Source organism: Triturus cristatus, chromosome 5_2 (assembly GCF_964204655.1).
Source record: "Triturus cristatus chromosome 5_2, aTriCri1.1, whole genome shotgun sequence".
NCBI lineage: Eukaryota > Metazoa > Chordata > Amphibia > Caudata > Salamandridae > Triturus > Triturus cristatus.
Window position 1 is genome coordinate 1004195426 of NC_140588.1, and position 20121 is coordinate 1004215546.

Sequence of the window (20121 nt, forward strand, 5' to 3'; positions counted from 1 at the left end):
CACAAATAACCCCAAAGACACCATACTCAGCTTCCAGGAAGGAATGAAAGATGTTGCAGCCTAGATAAGCAACAGCTGCCTAAAACTGAACTCAGAGAAGACTAAGGTCCTCATCCTCGGACCATCCCCCACCGCTTGGGATAGCTCCTGGTGGCCTTCTGTCCTTGGAAACCCTCCCACCCCGACGGACAAAGCCCGGATCCTCGGCATCATTCTTGACTCCTCCCTCACCATGACTCGCCAGATCAACACCGTTGCCTCCACCTGTTTTAACTCCCTCTACGTCCTCTGCAAGATCTAACGCGTCTCGGAATTGGGTCGATACTCTCTCATCTTTTTTCTACAACAAAATAAATGATATCTATAAATCATTCACCGAGTCCACCACTTCGTCTCTTTCTCCTGATCTTTCCACCAATATAGCCCCGCCTATCCCCATCACTATCCTAAATCAATTTCACCCATTTTCGAACGACGAAGTCACCTTGACTATGAATAGAATCAAGTCTGGCTCTCCTATAGACCCAGCTTCCTCTCCAATTCTATCTAAAATTGCGCCAGTTCTGATCCCTCACTTAACAAAAATTTTCAATCTCTCACTCTCCCACTCAACGGTTCCCTCACATTGGAAAGAAGCCATCGTTAGACCGATTCTGAAGAAACCTTCTGCTGACCCAGCCCTACCCCTGAACTACAGGCCCATCTCCCTTCTTCCGATGTTCGGCAAGATCATTGAATCCCTTGTCAACACCCAACTCACTAATCACCTTGAGTCGAACAAACTGCTAGACCCTTCCCAGTCAGGTTTTAGGGCGTTCCATAGCACCGAAACAGCCCTACTTGAAATGGTCGACAACATCAGGCTTGCCTTGGATGCCAAACAATCGGCCATCTTAATATTACTCGACCTATCCGCAGCCTTCGACACCATCTCACACAGCATCTTGATAGAACGGCTGGCAGAGGCTGGTGTCGAAGGTCCTGCTTTGGCTTCGATCAAAAGCTACCTGACTGGTCGGAGTTCCAAGGTCCAGATTGGCAAATTTTCATCAGCTAATCAGCCAGTTGACAAAGGTGTACCTCAGGGTTCTATCCTGAGCCCTACACTTTTCAATCTTTACGTCTCCCCTCTTGCAAGACTAATTAAAGCTCATGGATTCGAGACAGTGTCATATGCCGACGACACTCAAATCCTCATTACCTTGGGTCCCAACTCCACTCACATCAAATTAAGGTTCCAAAAATGTATGCTAGCAGTAAAAGACTGGATGTCAGACAACTACCTCCTACTCAATGCGGCTAAGACGGAGATTGTGCTATTCGGAAATGCTCATAAGCACTGGTCAGAAGAATGGTGGCCAGCACAGTTGGGTGCCTGTCCTTCCCCCAAGACAGCTGCCCGCAACTTAGGGATAATGCTCGATAATAAACTAACCTTGGCTGATCACATCAAAAATATCTCTCACACCAGCTTCGGACTCCTACGCAGCCTAAAGAAGATCTTTAAGTGGATCCCTCTCTCCTCTCGTCTACCTTTAATCCAGGGGCTAATTATTAGTCGCCTAGACTACGGCAATGCTCTTTTCGCCTCTATTAGCGAGACTCTCCTGAGCAAGCTCCAGGTCCTTCAAAATACTGTAGCCAGATTGGCCCTTGATCTACCGGCCCGCACTTCTTCCGCCCCTTGTCTGAAGGCGCTTCACTGGCTTCCCATAAAAAAACGCATCAAGTTTAAAATGTGCTGTCTGGTTCATAAATCTCTGAACGGCAATGGCCCAGTCTATCTAGCAAATAAACTAATAGACTATCGCCCAATGAGAACTCTCAGATCCTCCAGCTCGCACCTCTTAAGGGTGCCCAAAGTACGAACCGTCAAAAATGGAGACAGGTCCTTCTCTAAAATTGCCCCTGAAAGCTGGAATGCTCTCCCCCTACATTTAAGACTGGAACCCAGCCATCAGAAATTCCGCAAACTCTTGAAAACATGGCTTTTCTAAATTCTGCATGTCTTACACCTTACCTTTGAGTGTCTGCTGGCGCTATGAGACCTTCGGGTGATATACGCGCCTTACAAATACCAATACATAGACATAGACATAGACAAAGTGGATCCCCCCCGAAGGCAGAAAGACCGTCACTCACGCCCTTATTACCAGCAGACTGGACTACGGAAACGCCCTCTATGCGGGAATCAACAAAACCCTGCTATGCAAACTCCAGACTATCCAGAACTCCGCAGCCAGACTAGTCCTCGGCACACCTCGACATGAGCACATGGCCCAACACCTGGCTCCCCGTCGAGAAGAGAGTAACTTTCAAACTACTCACCCATGCCTAAAAATCCCTCCACAACATTGGACCCAAATACCTCAATGACAGAATCTCTTTCCACGCACCCAAAAGAAACCTCCGCTCCGCCGACCTCGCCCTGGCAGCGACCCCGCGCATCCGCAGAACCAGAGCTGGAGGAAGAGCTTTCTTCTACGTCACAAACAAAGCCTGGAACGAGCTCCCAGCCACCATCAGACACTCCCCTACTGTGCACACTTTCAGGAAGAGTCTCAAGACCTGGCTTTTTGGCTGACCCGGAGCTGCACTCCCCACCCCCCAGTGCCTTGAGACCCTCACAGGTGATTAGTGCGCTTAGAAAACCCCGATTGATTGATTGACTATCTTCAAGATCCCCTTGGGCCACTGTGAGGAGATTCGTCTCAAAACTTTAAGCCACCAATAGTGGTGGAATGTTCAATGGGACAACTATGGTTAAACACATGTTAATATATACAAAAATTACAAAACCAAGATACAAACTTATAAACAGCACTGCCATTCTCGCTATCTGAACCGGACCTTTGAAGATGTACACTTAGATCTATATTAAGACAGAGACTACTAATTATGGTTCACTTACAGAATATCGATGTAAAAAATATAGAAGTAAAAAATACAGAAGAAAAATATAGAAGGCAAAAATATCGATTCCCTATACTTAGACAGGTAAGTACTAAAATATCGGGGGAAAAATATTGATGTAAAAAACATAGGGGCCGATTCCGATCCGGGTCGGAAGGGTACCAAACGCGAGCCGTACGTGTGTTTTCCGCCCGACTCGTACAGCTGTACGAGCGAGCAAGTACGATGCGAGCTACGTGAAATTCACCGACCGAGTCGTTTCTGGGTCTGAACCGCTCCGTACATCTCGGTTGTAAGCTAGCCGTGGCGTGCAATGGATGCGATTTACAACCGAGCCAGTACGATGCACGCATCAGACAGCCTGTGCGAGCCGGAGTGTCCAGCTCGCAAAACGTCCGGGTGGTTGCCTTTGGGGTCCGCGTCAGACCCCCTGTCACCTGCAGCCCTACGACTTGGACACAGGGGGAGACCCATGGGTCCCCCCAACACAGGCATGTACGGTGCAGATGGCACTGACCCGTACCCACTGTAGGGGGTGCCCTTGCGTGAGACGTACCCATTCAGTCAATGGGAGCCCATGTACGCGTCGTACGACCGGCTCCCATTGACTCCTATGGGAGTCCGACCGAACCGAGTCCGCCAGCATACGGCCGCATCGTACTCGCTCGGTCGGACTGCAGGACTCTGGCTCGGTCGGAAAACACTCCGGATCCGGCTCGATCGGAGTGCTTTCTGACCCGGATCGGAATCGGCACCTAAGTTGTACAAATGATCGATTTTTATATATATATATAAAATAAAATAATACATATTAAATGTGTTAAATAATACAATTAATTATAAAAAATAAAGTAGATTTAACATGAATTTTAACAAATATAACAAATAAACTTAATAAAAAAAATTGAACAAACGTACATAATAATTATTATATATATTTACTTTAAAACAATTAATAAACTATTAATTTTAATTAATTTTAAAATTATATAAAAATTAACTATAAATATATGTACCAACAAAATAAAATCTAATTTAAAAAACATTGTATTATGAATCAAAACATTAAAATATTAAATATCTTCAAACTTAAATTTCCTGCTCCAGTCAGTGCAACAGTAGGGAAAGTGCTGGATAGCGGAGGGGTGTAAATTACTATTCCCTCTCCAGTGAGTGTAACAGTAAGGAGACTGTTGGATAGCGGAGGGGTAAAAGTTATTATTCCCACTCCAGTGAGTGCAACAGTAGGGAAAGTGTTGGATAGAGGAGGGATAAAAATTACTATTCCCACTCCAGTGAGTGCAACAGTGGGGAAAGTGTTGGATAGCAGAGGGATAAAATTTACTATTCTCACTCCACTGAGTGTAACAGTTGGGAAAGTATTGGATAGCGGATGGGTAAAAATTACTATTCCCATTCCAGTGAGTGCAACAGTAGGGAAAACGTTGAATAGCGGAGGAGTAAAAATTACTATTCCCACTCCAAAGAGTGTAACAGTAGGGAAAGTGTTGGATTGCTTAGGGGTAAAAATTACTATTCCCAGTCCAATAATTCTAACAGTAGGGAAAGTGTTGGATTAAAGAGGGATAAAAATTACTATTCCCATTCCAATAATTGTAACAGTAGGGAAATTGTTGGATAGCGGAGGGGTAAAAATTACTATTCCCACTCCAATGAGTGCAACAGTAGAGAAAGTGTTGGATTGCGGAGGGGTAACAATTAATATTCTCACTCCAGTCAGTTCAAAATTAAAAACAAACAAAATATTAACAACAGCAAACATATTTAAAAAACAAAATAAATTAGAAAATATATAAATCTGTTAAAAATTAAAATACAAATATATTTAATATTATAAATATCTAAGAAGCATATTATAATGTTAAATACATATGACAAGTACCTACAAATATTATATTAAATAAAATAAAAAATAATTTTCAAACAAAAAAATATGTTTAATTAGAAATTATTTAGAAACAAAAACATTAGTACATAAATGTACTTTTTTTTTAATTTCCAACCTTATAACACCACACAATTCACAACCCACATCTAAATTTATTTACTTCCTCAATTAGTATAATTAATTACTAATTAAAGAAATATTATTAATTAAAAAACAAATTAAAACTCATATAAATTAATAAACTTCCCACACCTTAACCCTATAATCCCAACAAACCGCAGCTAAAATTAAACTGTAAAGAAAATTAATTGCACAATTAAAACTTATTTTCAACTAAAACACTAATAGTATTTAACAACTAATTATAAAGTAAGTAAAATTAATTTACTCCCCACAATGTACCCCTATAAAAGTGAAACCCACACACTAAAAAGATATATTTTTTTTTTTATTTTTTTATTTTTTTAAGCTTTTATTCGATATGCAAGATATCTTATAAGCATAATAGAATACAATCATTACAGTGTACAAAAAAAAACATTGCTACAAGAAGCCAGTATAAAATTCATTAAAAAGATAAAAGGACATGAAATGCCCATTACTAAATTAGCTAAAAAGGAATTAAACAGCTACTGACAATCTCTTACAGCGAATAAGCCAAAACTGCTTAAAAAATTTTGCTGTTCCACACACTATAGGGGGGGAAGTGTCCGTGGTTAGGATACGCAAGGCTACTCGGTGGCTACGTGTGCCCATATTTCGACAAAGAGGTTTCAACCAAAAACTCCTAGGCCTTGCATAATCCGGACATTCAAATAGGACATGCGCAATGGACTCAACCCTACTCGGGCAACATGCACAGTTGGGAGAAGTACGGGCCGCTGATGTCCAGTTCGATACCACAGCACCTAGGGGGAGGGATCCAACTCTAAATTTAAAATAAAGGGCTCGGTCAAAGGGGAGGGTGATCAGGTCCAGGTAGGGTTCAAAAGCCACAATGTCTTTGATTTGTAAAAAGGCGACAGTGGACTTGCAGTGGTTAGAGTTTGTAATTAGACGCTCCGCAGTCCATTTCCAGTAAAGCGCCTTGACAACTTCTTTTGGAGGGGCTGAACGTGATGACCAATAGTCTCCTAGTCCGATCTTCTCCAGAAGCTTTTTAGTTTCTCTTAACCATCTTATCTTAGCCCAACCCCCCAGACTCATTATTTCCCCCAGGGCATCAGCATAGGATTTTAGTTCTTCACCCCTCCAGATTCGTGTCCATAGCAGGAGCGGGCGAAGCTGGGCCTGATCTTTGATGTTTTTACAGCCCGTGTCCAACCACACTGGTACAGATGGTGTGCTCAGTGGAATGGAGATAATGGATTTCAATAGCTTGCTCTCCGCTGTCACTAGGGCGTCCAATCGGCAGTGGCCCCACAGTTCTGCCCCATACAAGGCTGATGACACTACTTTGGCCTTGTAGATATCGATTACTGGGGTAAGTGATCTCCTAGGTGAGGCCCTGAACTCCCTCATGAGAGCTCCTCCTACTCTCCTATGGTTGAGGACCATTTTGTCAATATGATTTGCCCAAGACATCCTATCCGTAATCCGAATACCGAGGTAATCGAATTCGGCTACTTTCTCTAAGGGAATCGAATTAAGTGTAGGTGGACGGCCCAGTTTCTTAGGAGGATTTAGGACTAGATATTTTGTTTTGTCCACATTTATTATTAAGCCTTTTGCAGCACAGAACTCCTGGAATCGCGTTAGCAATTTCTGGAGGCCTTGTGGGGTCTTCGAGATCAGGAGCGTGTCATCCGCAAAAAGCAGGGTGGGGATACGTACTCCTCCAAGACAGGGGGCGTCGGCTGGTTCTTGTTGAAGATGTTTTACCACCCCATTCACATATAGTGAAAATAGGGTGGGTGCCAAGACACAGCCCTGTCTTACGCCCCTGGACACTGGTATCTTCTCAGTGAGCTCTCCATTTTTACCCCAACGGACCTGTGCAAAGGTATGGGCATGAAGGCTAATGAGTAGGGACAAGATGTAAGGGGGTAATCCCAACTCATAAAGCACCCTCCAAAGCTCTTCCCGGGGGACTAGGTCAAAGGCAGTCTTCAGGTCTATAAAGGCCAAATAAAGACTACCCTTGCCTAGTTCCACCACCTTCCACCCCAGTAGTGCCAGCCTAAACACCTGCTCTATTGTCCCCATACCAGCCCGAAAACCTGCCTGAAAGACTGATAGGATTTTATTCTCCTCCACCCAATGGAGAATCCTTCCAAGGATAGCTTTACCAGCTATCTTTTGGGTGGAGTCTATCAGACTTATAGGGCGATAGTTCCCCGGTGTTTCCCTGCACCCTTTTTTATAAATCGGGACCACCACCGCCCCTTTCCAGGATTCTGGCACTGCCCCTCCCATCATGATATCGTTTAGGAGAGCTGCTATGACCCTTGCCCATTCCGCTGGGTATGCCCTCATAAGGTCCCCCGGAAGGCCGTCTGGGCCCGCTGCCTTGCGAGGCGCTACCCACCCTATAACCCCCTCAATCTCTAAAGGAGTGAAGAGATCATAGGCATGAGGTTCAATTGCTCGTGTAAGGTCCATCCCCACGTTCAGTTCCCCATCTGGGGGAGGTATAGGGTCCCAAAGTGTTTTACCCAGCTTTGAGGCGGGATGTTGCAGGGTCTCACAGATGCATCGGGTTTATTCCGTGTGCTTATGAGATTCCAAAAGGCCCTTGAATCCCTGATTTTACTAGCCTGGAGCAGGTCTTCCCAGAATTTGTCTTCCCATTCCCTCCTGGCAAATTTAAGGGACTTATTATAGGCCTTCCTTGCTTCCTGTATCACACTACGGGACTTGAGTTTAACCGCCTCAACTAACTTGGCCTTGTGAACCCTACATGTTTGGGTATACCAACCATCGACTGGTTTTTTAAATTCTTTGTTGCCCGACTTGTTAGGGTATAAGGTAAACAGGTTAGTTAAGGCTTCAACCAGGGAGACAAAAAGCCCACTCGCTCTACCCACCCCTTCTAAGGAGGTTCCGAGGGTTGTTACCGCATGGTTTAAATGGGATTGAATTTCCCCTACCTTTGCCTCGGATAAAACCAATTTCGCCCATTTTATTTGTCTACCACAAGGGGAGACTTCAGACTCATCCGGGGGTGCGGCTACCAGGTTAATGTTGTCATTCCTTAAGGGGCGCCACCACTGGTCCATACTTAAGGAGAGTGAATTGTGGTCACTTTCAGTCGAGGGGACCACCTGCATGTCCCTTACATAAGACCATAAGTATACATCTATTAGGAAATAATCTAGCCTAGAGGTGTGTCCTGGTCTATTGTACGTGTGGGCACCCCCCCTATCCGAGGATGTCCTCCCATTAGCTGCCCTTAAGTTGAATTCGAGGCTCAGGGAATATATCTGGAGCGCCACTTCTGTCCACCTTCTGATCGGTGGGATTTCCAATACCGGGATCCCCAACCTGGTATCCTCCTCGTCTTGGTCGAGGGAAACGTCCGAGCCCAAGGGCTCGAACGTACAGTTCATATCACCTGCAACCAATGTACGAGTCTTATATGGGGTATTATTTAGCAAAGTCTCGAGGAGAGATATTACAGGAGACTTTCTCCCGCCCTTGGTTCCCCGGGCATAAACATTATAAACATTTAAGACAATTCTTCCCCTTTGATCTATTAGGGTGATGTTTTGTATGTCAGGGGAACCTGTGGGAAACTCCACTACTCTGCAGTCTAAAGAAGCCGCGACCCAGATGAGAAGGCCGCCCGAAGGTCGCCCTCTCCCTGTTTCCGAGACTTGGGCAGGGGAGGAATAGGAAGAAAAACCCACCCTATGGACCGGCACCAAGCTCCATGTCTCTTGGAAAAGGCACAGGGAGTGCTCATCAACCCAAGCAGTAAAATCCGGTAGAGCCAGTTTTCTTGCAATCCCTGCGACATTCCAGCTGATAATCTTGAAGACTAGGTCCGTCACAGCTGAAGTGTCGCTGGGCGCCAGAATGCCCCTGTCTATGGACCCCCTCGGAGGTATCTGAGGGGAACATGGATCTTGTGGGGTGGCTATAGAGTCTCCTATCCCACTTGCAAGGTTTGATTGGGTGGGTGATACTCCTGCTGGCTCTACTCTACTCCCAGTTTCCAGTCAGTGAGGCCCTGGTGCCCACAATTGGTTCTCCCTAGTACCCCCCGAAACCCCAGCCCAGTTTTGACCAAAAACAGGGGAACTTAAAATTCCTCCTGTTGGGCTAACAATTTGCCTGGGGTAAAAATAAGAAAGATCTACCACTTTAACCCCCGGAGCCCCCATACTTTTAATAGGAGTGCAAATCGATGGTACTACTCTTGGGTCTTGGAAATTTATAATTATGCAATCCCCCTCCTGCGTTTTTTTCCCCTGCCCTACCCAACCCACTCTGCGGACACTTAGAATAATACCATCCACACCCAACGGGATTGGCTTGTTTGCCTTCAGCCAGTGGATACACTTATTCTTGAGTGATTGGTGGTTTTCCAACTGGCCTTCCTTTAAAGGGGGCACATTAACCATGACAGTAACAAAAGGTTGACAGTCTGGTGGGAGGTTTACTGGGGGGATCCGTCGTACTGAATTACTGGGGGCCAGTGAGGGGATAGATGGGGCAGTAGGTTGGGATACAGACCTAGGGGCTTTCCCTGTCGCTAACCCGTTGGATTTGCTGCGTGCCCCTGGTTTTTGGGAGTCTTCCGTTTTGCCACTAGCTATCTATGGCTGCTTTTGTGGAAGAGGCTTAGGTTTATTTTTGTCAGGCTCTAAGTATGTTGATGGACCCTTGTGTTTTGGCCCTGCTTTGGGGCGGGGAGGAGATTTAAGAGCTGGAATTAATGGGCTATTAGGAACAACTTTGTTTAGATATTGGGGGCTTAGGGTCTCTCTGAGATGGTGGTTCATTCCCCTTTGTGCCCAAGTCCTTATTTTCAGTCACTCTGGTTATTTGTTTAAATGTTGTTTTGAGTGAGTGAAACCCGTCAAGGGTTGATTGCTTTAATTTGTCTATCCTCTCCCCTAGACCCTTGACTTGTGTTAGTAACGGTTTCAAGAGGCTGTATACCTTCTCAAAGATATTTTCAACTGTTACTGAGTCAGAGAGCTTTGATACCTTGGCAGTGTTGGCGTCTGGGTGTAGCCCCTTGGGAGAGATCAGAACACCCCCTTCTATGTCAATTTCATTCACTATAGGCATACCCCTTATGGTTCTCGTACCAGATCCGGAAGGCTTTCTTACTCTTTGGTAAAGAGCGGCCTGCCTCACTAGCCAACCTTTTTTACGTTTTCGTGGCTTTTTGCTTAGGGGCCTATTCTCCTGCCTAGTATCGGGAGTTTGGGTGTTAGGGGAAGCCCTCACTGACTCCCCTTCTGGTATAACTATGGAGGGAGTGAGCGGTTTTGGAGGCTCAGGATCACTGATGGCTTCGCTGGGGAAATTAGGTGATAATGGTGTGGACAGCTTGCTAAGGCCACCGTCTTCCACTGTAACTATAGGGAGAAGAGCGGCCAGATTTTCCAGCCTACCCATATTTTGCTCTATACCAGCCAACTGGGGGGGGTCTGTAAAAACACCAGGCACACTAGGTGGGGAAACAGTTTGAACCCGGACACCGGCCGGTGTAAGCGACTGAGCGGCGACCCCCAAGGATGAGCGTCTTGAGGGGAGGTAAACCTCAGATAAACACCGCTCAGACATAGCAATCTCCTTTTCAATCACCGCCGCCACCCTGGTGATAAAACGGTCCATAGTTCCTATGACAGGGCTCGCGGCATTTGGCCCCCTTTCGCCTTCGCTCCTAAGAAGCTTTCCAGAACGAGTAGACATGGTTTCGGGAAACAGAACGGGGACACACACCGGGCGTATGTACTCACTGTTAATAGAGAGGAAAGGGACGTGGCCCAGCCCAGCCTTAACAGCCCCTGACTGCCCGCCCTTTGCTCGGGCTTCGCTCGGCGTCCCGCTCGCGTCCCGCAGAGCGCCTGACAGAGCGTTAAATCAGAGAGCGTTACAGGCGGGGGGCGTGGCTGGTGGTGGGCGCATACTCCTGTGAAAGCTGGGACTCCTGGATCTTCGAGTCCCTGCTACAACGCCAACGCCAGTTCGATGTTACCCCCCAGCGCCTCCTGGAACCCAGCGCCTAGAAGCAGCTTTCACCTTCCTGAATCCGCGAAGCAGGTGTGCAAGGTAAACTGGACAACAAGCACCCTGGTCCTCGCAGTCCCGGCGATTTTTAGCCTCTGAAATGGCCACTGAAATGGTGTCCCCTTCGCGGTGTTGGTTCAATCAAGCAAGAGAGCGACTCCAAAGTATCCCGCTGTCCAAGCGCCGGGGGCAACCTCCTGCTGGCTCTCTGCTTCGGTCACACTGCCTCTTCACACCGGACCCCCCTGGCACGGCAACCTCACTTTCTCTGGCCACCCAGCAACGCGCGGCGTCCTCCGAGGCAGTAATTAGTACCAGAGTTTAACACCAATGCCTCTATACCTTTGAATCCGGCCGATCCTGCTGAGCAAATGCCACGAAGTCTTAAGAACAACAACCACAGCCAGCAGTTCCACTTGCCCGAGCAGAGGTAGGGCTCCAATCAGTGAATACAGCTGCACTCGAAAAACCACTAAGCCGCAAGTAAACCAATATTCTCTCCAACACTGTTTTGCAGGGCAGCCAGCAAACACCTCTATGGCCACAAGACTGCGTACGCATACACTCCAGCGCCGAAGAAGATGGGAGAGAAAGCCACTCCGGTCGGGTTAATTTCGTACTTCGGAGCTCTGAGGGGCCGCTAACTCAGAAAAACGCCTTTGATGCAACCTCGCCATCCGCCGTCCGCCATCTACCTCCGCTTCTGCAAACAGCCTCGAGAGGGAGGGGAGGAGCCAGGAGCCCGAGGCGGTGGCGAATTCTTGCGTCCTGGGACGCATTTTCAGAATAAAAAAGATATAAACAAATACCCTAATTAAATATCAATTAACTAATTAATATTAATGATCAACTAATTGTTAATTAATTAAACATCAATTACTTCCCACCATTTGTCCCAATAAACTCCACAACCCACACCTAAAATTAATTACACAATTTCCATATTTAATTTTCAATTAATTCATTATTATTAATTAACAACCAATTATGAATTTTATCTAACTATTAAGGAAAAAGTCACTTTTTTCTCGCCTACATTTTCTAAGGTCTTTTTGTAGGTATTTTATTTGTCACTTGGCAACTGATGGCTACCCTGTGGTGAGGTGTGAATCACTCCCAGCACATGGACAAAGGGTCTTGAGTGTGGGGAGGTGTTGTTGTTCCCTTGAGAGGATGGTCTGGTGGCTTTTTCCATGCACTTGTTAAACTCAAAGGAGGCCTACCATGTCATAGGTAGAGGTAGCTCACACCTGGGCCTGCCCTCTCTTTTGTTCCTCTAGTCAGGCTGGTAACCATCACTGTGAGAGGAGGAACTGCACTAGAACTGGTTTAGAGCGACAACAGTGGAGGGGTTGCCCATTTCCATAGCCACTCCTCTTGGGTGGGCACTGGCAGCTCTGAGCGGGGAAGAAGGTTTCTGCCATGTTGGATTTAGGGAGAGTGGGACACTGTAGAATAATTTACAGTAAGACCCATAGGACGTGCTGCAGAAGTGGGTAGGGTCAAACCTGGGAACTTTCGTCCCAATATGTTAGGGAGTGGCCAGGAGATGCACCCACCCACAGGTTGGTGTCAAGCATAAAGGTGGTACCTACAGTACCCTCCACAGAACACTGCTGCACCCCAGGAAGATTCAGAAGAGGACTGTCCTGCTGTCTGAAGGCCTGAGAAAACGGGACCTGCTTTCCTTGTTCCCACAATCCCAGAAGTGATGTAAAGGGTCTTAAGGCTGACCTCCTGTTGAGTTACAGGGACACAACCAGATTCAAGTGGCCTTTTATCTGCATTTCCAACTGGCCAGCTTTCTATGGACCTGGCGTGGATCCTGCTTATTGCCTCTGCAGGAGTGAATTATGACCCCCAAGTGGCTAAAATGCAGCATTGTATCATGTGTGATACTGGCTTTTTGGTATCTATGCAAATAAATCTGTAATGGGGTCAATTTCTAGACCCTACACATGGAAACAGAAACCGAGGCATTCGGACTGCCTTTCTGCTTCAGTGTTGATGGGGTTAGGCATGTAACTTTGAAACCACTATGCTCTCCAGCCTGTAACTTGTGAGTTAAAGCTACAAACTACATATATATGTTGTTATCCTGTACTTCTAATGTTATCTAATAAGACTAAACATATTTCTAAAATTGCACCCTTGCACAATTGCTTCTAAGTGGATCTAGATTCTGGACTATTCCACTAAAGTTTTGTCTGCAATTTTCCTAATGCTTTCTGAAACAAAGTGTAACTTTTTTAGACTTCCATGAGGAATTCTTAATAGACACTTACTGCCTCCTCTCAATAAGGAAAACCCCATTCTTTTAAAGTATGTCACGCTGCAGACCAGTTCTGCCTCTTCATGAGACTGGTCCTTCCTATCTTTCCATTTATTTAATGACTTGTGCAAAGCCACACCTGTGTACAAGATTGACTTCAATCATAGACCTTTCCATACACCATACTATTTTCCTGCGTCTGTTAGCTGCACAAGACCAGTATCACCCAGGCTGTGTCTTTCCCTGACTATCTTTTGCTTTCCCAAAGCCCCAATTCCAGACTCATTCTCACCACTGTTGAAACTCCAGGTCCTACCCAGAGAGGACATCTGGCCTCGGACTCTTATTCGGGGACTTTGTTCTGTTTTAAACTTGGATACCCTGCAGTTTCTTCTCTCTGGACCCATCTGACTCCCTCTGTCAATCAGTTAGGTCACCTGGTCTCCCAGCACCATTCACACGTGTCAACACTCAGCTTGTGCGCTGCCTCCAATCTGCCTTGCCCAGTGGGTACTTCTGACCCACAAGCTCACTCACAATGAGAGTTGTAGTACCTTGAACATTTCTGGTATCTATTACTGGCCACAATGGTGCATAGTATTAAGTATGCATGAGGTTTGTTAGGTGTGTGGAGGTATGTGGGTTTGCATAAAATGAGTAAGTGGTGTGTTGGTGTGTATGGCCTTGCGGGGTAAACCACATGAATGGTATGCTGGAAAGTGCCTATTCAGTGGGTTAGTACTGGAAGATTATGCTAGCCAAGCAAAGGCGTGGCCTGGGTGGTTGGGGGTAGAGGCCTGTCAGCGAAAGGGTTAATGAAGGAAGAAAGTCAACAACACTTAAAAGCTATACTGTGTAGTGGAACAGATTCATACACTGGTGTAACAGGAAATGACTTAGTAAGGGCCATAATAAACTAAAGTATTCAGTTACCTGACACATCTACTATTCAAGAAACTTTCATTCACCTCATTCAAGATACTCTTGGCGGCTATTGTGCCTTTACAAGGAGAGTAATAGGGAGAAGTTTCTTCACCACACTAGTTATCAAAAGATTCCTGTCAGGAGCAAAGCATAGCACCCCCAAGGACAGCACCAACACCTATGTGGAATCTAAACCAGGAACAATAGGATCGCCTCTGCCGGCCTGGTAAAGGGAACAAATGGACAACGATACCCACAGAAAACAAACCAAGAGTGAGAGGTAAAATGATTAAAAGGAACTATTCCATACACAGCCACTAGATGGCAGAATAATGCACAGCATGTGCATCCAGAAAATTCTTCAAGCTGCAAAACGACTCTACAGTTAAGTAACAATTTAGATTTGTAGCATGATCTCCTTGAAGGGCTTGATCTGCTATGAGGTCGATAATGGCCCTGGGACCTCAGGGTGCATCAGGATCAATTAAGGAATCTCTTCCTGTGGCTTAAATCTTAGCCTTATGCCTTCTCTTTGCGGTCAGAGTGGAGGGGTGGGGTCAATCCCCTTTTCACTTTATTTTCTTGCACTTGGGATTCAGCTTACCGAAATATTTCGAACAGAAATGGAGCGGTGAATGCTACATGGGCGGGACCTGCGCGTAGCCGCAACTATTTTTTGTGTTCAGTGACGTACAACTTCACTTGTCCACTCGCAATTGCTAGTAAAATTTTATCAGGTTGAGCTATTTTTAGCTCCTTCTAGTCCCATCTGGTGAGGAAACTACGGCTGGAAAGGAACAGGGGTTCTGTTCATTCAGAAAGTGCATGAGCAATAAAGATGCTGTAGGAAAGTGCCCCTTTTTGCATGGTTGCCCCCACTTTTTGCCTAATGTTGATGTACCTTAACCAAGTGTGCCCTGGGTTCCTGTCAACGAGGTACCCAGGGCCTATGTTCGTTCCCTAAACTGTACTGTTGCAAAACCCAATTGGCAACTCTTTGGCCACATGTAAGCCCCTTGTAAAAGGTAGGCCAGGGCAGTGAACTTCGCTCCTTTGGCGGAGTTGTGGAGTTTTCTGCACTCCGCGGAGCTCGCAGAGTGCAGAAAACTCCGCTTCGCAATGTGCAGTGGAGTTTTTTCCCCGCTCGCGATCGCGAACGGTAAGTTCGCAAGCACAAACTGTAAGTTCGCAAGAGCGAGCTGCCGCTCGGGTAAAATTACTACCAGGGCAGCAGGAATACCAGCACAAACTGCAGTTCGCACTGCACTCCGCCCCTCGTGGAACTTCGCGGAGTTTTTTTGCATCTTTTCGGAGTTCTGCGTAGCAAAACTCCGCAAACTACGCCAAGGCCAAAAAAGGTACCATAGGTACCACTGTGACCAGGAAGACCTCGAAGGGCCCTGTCCCTTTACACACGAACTGCCATTGCAGGCTGCGTGTTTTGGTGCAGAACAAAGCGAAGAGTCGACATGGCACACATCCCTGTGTGCCATGCCCACAAACCACTGCCCTGGCATAGGTAAGCCACCCCTCTAGCTGAGTGCACATTACCAGTGGTGAGGGTACAGGTGCATGAGTCCTGTACCCCGACAGTGTCTAAGTCCATTCTTAGACATTGAAAGTACAGTAATGCCATAAAGAGTATATAGTCTGGAAGTTTGTCATTATGACCTTTACTTAAGTGCATCAATCTGGCAATGGAACCTGCGAGGGGAGGGGGCCTCCTCGTGTTCCAACTGGAGTGTTAGTAAACGCTGTGCAGTGCAGGGACAAGCACTAGCACCTTCACCCCACAAGCCCCGGGGGTTTAACCCCCAAGAAGCCCAGCTACATGACGGGAGAGGCTGGAACTCAAGCACAGTTAAACATTGTGCCATGCAGGGACCAGCGCTGATACCTCCATCCCATTGCCCCAGGGGTTTTAGCCCCCGAGAAGCTCCGCCACAGGACGAGAGAGGCTGGAACCAAAGCACAATTAAACACTGCGCGGTGCAGGGACCCACGCTGACACGTGTGCTTTGCACTGACCAGCGCTGATAACTCCACCCCACAGGCCCCGGGAGTTTATTTATTTAATGCAATTTTATATAGTGTGAACTTTGCCCAAAGGCGTCAGAGCGCTTTACCCTGCACCATTTCTTTTGCTGCAGGTTGCCTGTCCTTATAGTGGTTGGGTCCACATTGGTCGAGCGATGTGGAATCGCTCTTTGTATCTTTGCAGAAAAGCCCTGCAAACACATCTATTGCAGATTTTTTGAAAACCCGCAGCCCGGCAGCTGGGAGTCTGGGCTGCATGCTCTACACAAACAGTGTGTGCAGGGGCTGCCGCTTGGCTCAATCGGACCCCACACCTGTCATGGTCACAAAGCTGCAGATATTTTACCTTGGCTTCTACTTCAGAAGCAGAAGTCAATTGCTCGTCAGACCAAAAGCTGCCTTTAAAAGCTCCTGATGAAGGATAGCCAGAGATTGATGAAACAGGTACAGCATAAGTGCAGTGTCAACGTGAGCGTTGAAGACTTCCAAGCTGTAGTCAAAACTATGTGGAAGTCTCTGCCTAACCATATGCCTGTAGATTATAGATGGCCCTACGGGGAAATTAAGCTTATCCACACTCGAATATGCTGCCAACTGTCATTGTTGAATCATTTTACGCAGCACACCGAGTTCTGTTATTCACCTTTCATGCCTTGCGCATCACACCAACTCCTGGTTTTATCTACCCTTAGTCTCATTTTGCGGCCTCTTTGACACGCGCGTTCTAGTTCGCGATATCAGTGGGGTTATGTATAACATCGAGTGGGTATCCTATACAATTTCCTCCTCATGCTTATTAGCATAGTTGTGTTGTTTGTTTGTTAACATTTGTGTCTTATAATAATAGAGGATTCATTTTTACAGAGCTGCCAAGTTTTCAGACTGTTTATATGTGGCATATCCATGTTTACCGTGTATTTTATGTGACTTCCAGCTGTCTTCTCGCCAGCTGTCTTCTCACCCCATACCTCTCTCAATGTATCCTCTATGTCAACTCTCAGACTCATCTCAAACCTCTTTCTACTACTCTTTCCAATGCACTACCCTATTTTTCACCCTATACCTTCATCAATATATCCTTTACCTCCGCTCTCTCACTCATCCCAAACCCCATACAACCACTATGATCCCCAAAATAACCCTTTCTAGACTCTTCCCTACTCTACCCCTCCTTGCATCATCTGACACCTCTTTTACTATTCTGATCCCCCAAAACAAGCCTTTCTAAACCCTTCCCTCTGACTCTTCCCGCTCCACATCCCTTTTACTCATTCCAAGCCTCCCCCTGCTGCTATGACCTCCAAAACAAACAACAGCAACAAAACTTTGTCTAAATCCTTCCCTCTTTTATCCCTCCACTATCCTTTTAAATCCAAATAACAGACTAACATGTCCACTTCTCAAATTAATTTCAGATTTCACTAGACTAATTCACCACTAATCCTTTATGGGTTCTGGAGTGGCATGCTACTCGCCAAAAAGCGCTTCAACACCTCATCAGGGGTAGCAAGCGCTTTATAAATACAAACCTTTTTCCCTCTTCTATCCTTCCACTATCCTTCTGAATCCAAATAACTGACTAACATACCCACCACTCAAATTACTGTCAAATTTCACTATACTAATTCACCACTAATCCTTTATGGGTTCCAGAGTAGCGTGCTACTCGCCAAAAAAGCGCATAGACGCCTCGTCAGGGGTAGTAAGTGCTATATAAATGCAATTACAATACAATACAATGAGAATGTTTTTACAACGAGGAAAGTGCTCTCGTAGGTAAGTAATCCAGTAGCCGAAGGTGTAGTTAAGTAGGTTTATTCATTGTAAGTAGGATGGTAAAGAAGGCCCCATCGGGTGCAGCGTCCTGCTGCTCAGTCCCACTCATTCAAACTGACCACTCATTCAAACCATGCATTCACGAACATTCTAATTACATCACACACACAGACTGAGCAGCAGGGAGAAGGAGACATAGAATAGTATAGCATATAACACATCTCCCTCCTTCAAATAATGAAAACAAAAGAAAATATGATGGAAGAAATACAGTATGCCAAAACGATGACAAAGATAAAATTTCCAACAAGGCAAATCAACAAGAAATAATAGGATGATTACAAATCTCAACTGCAAGCTGAATAAACAAGAGAAGAGAAATCAGAACTGCTTTGAAACAATGCAGAATTAAATGGATGGAAAGTGTACGGTGGCAATACAGTGGTAGGGTAAAAACAGAATGATGACAAAAGTATCACACCATACAGATAAAAGAAACGTTAGCATCACACCACCACTCGCACTAAAAATAAGGGAAACGTCAGACGTCACAGAAACATCACCTGACAATGTACCACACATAAACCACCATCCTTCATCACAAACCAAACATGGAATGTCACAGATCGTGTCAGTTGGCCAGACCGGCACGAAGAGCAAACAAACGGAGACCCAAAACTTAAAAGTGGCGCCCCAAGAAACACTGAAATGCAGCACTTATCGGCAAACCAACACACCCACACAACATGCTACACAGAACGGGGTGCAACGCCCGCAAGAACACACAACTGACAACACAGGGTACTGTGACTCTCCAAAACATGCGAAATACATAACTCATCAATCACACATCACGGCAAAACACACTGCAAGGGGTATGTGACACCCCAGCGCACGGGGTACATGACTCCCCGAAACGCATACCAAAATAAAACTTACAGCATGGGGTACATGAATCCCAGCACATGGGGTACATGACTCCCCGAAACACACACCAAAATAAAACTTACAGCACGGGGTACATGAATCCCAGCGCATGGGGTACATGACTCACCGAAACACACACCAAATAAAACTTACAACACGGGGTACATGAATCCCCAGCGCATGGGGTACACGATTCCCCAAAACGCACACCAAAATAAAACTCCCAACACATTACGGGGTACATGACTCCCCAGCGCACGGGGTACATGACTCCCCGAAACACACCCAAAATAAAACTTACAGCACGGGGTACATGAATCCCCATCCTCGTCGCCACTTTCACAATGAGGAAAGTGCTCTCGTAGGTAAGTAATCCAGTAGCCGAAGGTGTAGTTAAGTAGGTTTATTCATTGTAAGTAGGATGGTAAAGAAGGCCCCACCGGGAGCAGGGTCCTGCTGCTCAGCCCCACTCACTCAAACTGATCACTCATTCAAACCATGCATTCACGAACATTCTAATTACATCACACACACAGGCTGCGCAGCAGGGAGAAGGAGACATAGAATAGTATAGCATATAACACATGTTACCTTTGGTACAGGTTGTTCATACCTGTGCCCCAAATAATCTTGTGTTTAACCACTATGCTAACTTCTGCAGTTTCTGCTTTACAACGGGCTGGGCCTCAGAACATCAAGTCTTGTTCCCACTCATATCCTTTTATTTCTTTAGGGCATTTTCTCAGTACCACATTGCAGCTCTTCCATCTTTCAGCACCTTCAGGTGCAGCACGAAGAAATCTTTAGGAGGAAATGTTTTTGCAAAGAGGACATGTTTCCAGATATCAAATGAACTGAAGTAGTATGACAGAATCAAGTGAGCTAGAAACCTAAGCACCCACCATTGTTCCAGCAAAACAACACCGGTCACGAGATCACTAGAACTCGTTTCTTTATATTCAAGGCTAGATTCGGTTTTTGAACTTCTGGGATTTTTGCTTTTTTCACATAAATATATTTAAATAGTATCAAACAAGGTATGAGAAATAATACATATGGGATATTCTGGAGAAGAAGAGTGCTTCAAGCTTGCAACAATCTTCCCCTTGTTACCACATTTAGTGGGGCAAACATGCCTGTGATCACTGAGATACTGTAGTCTTTCTGACTCTGTCCA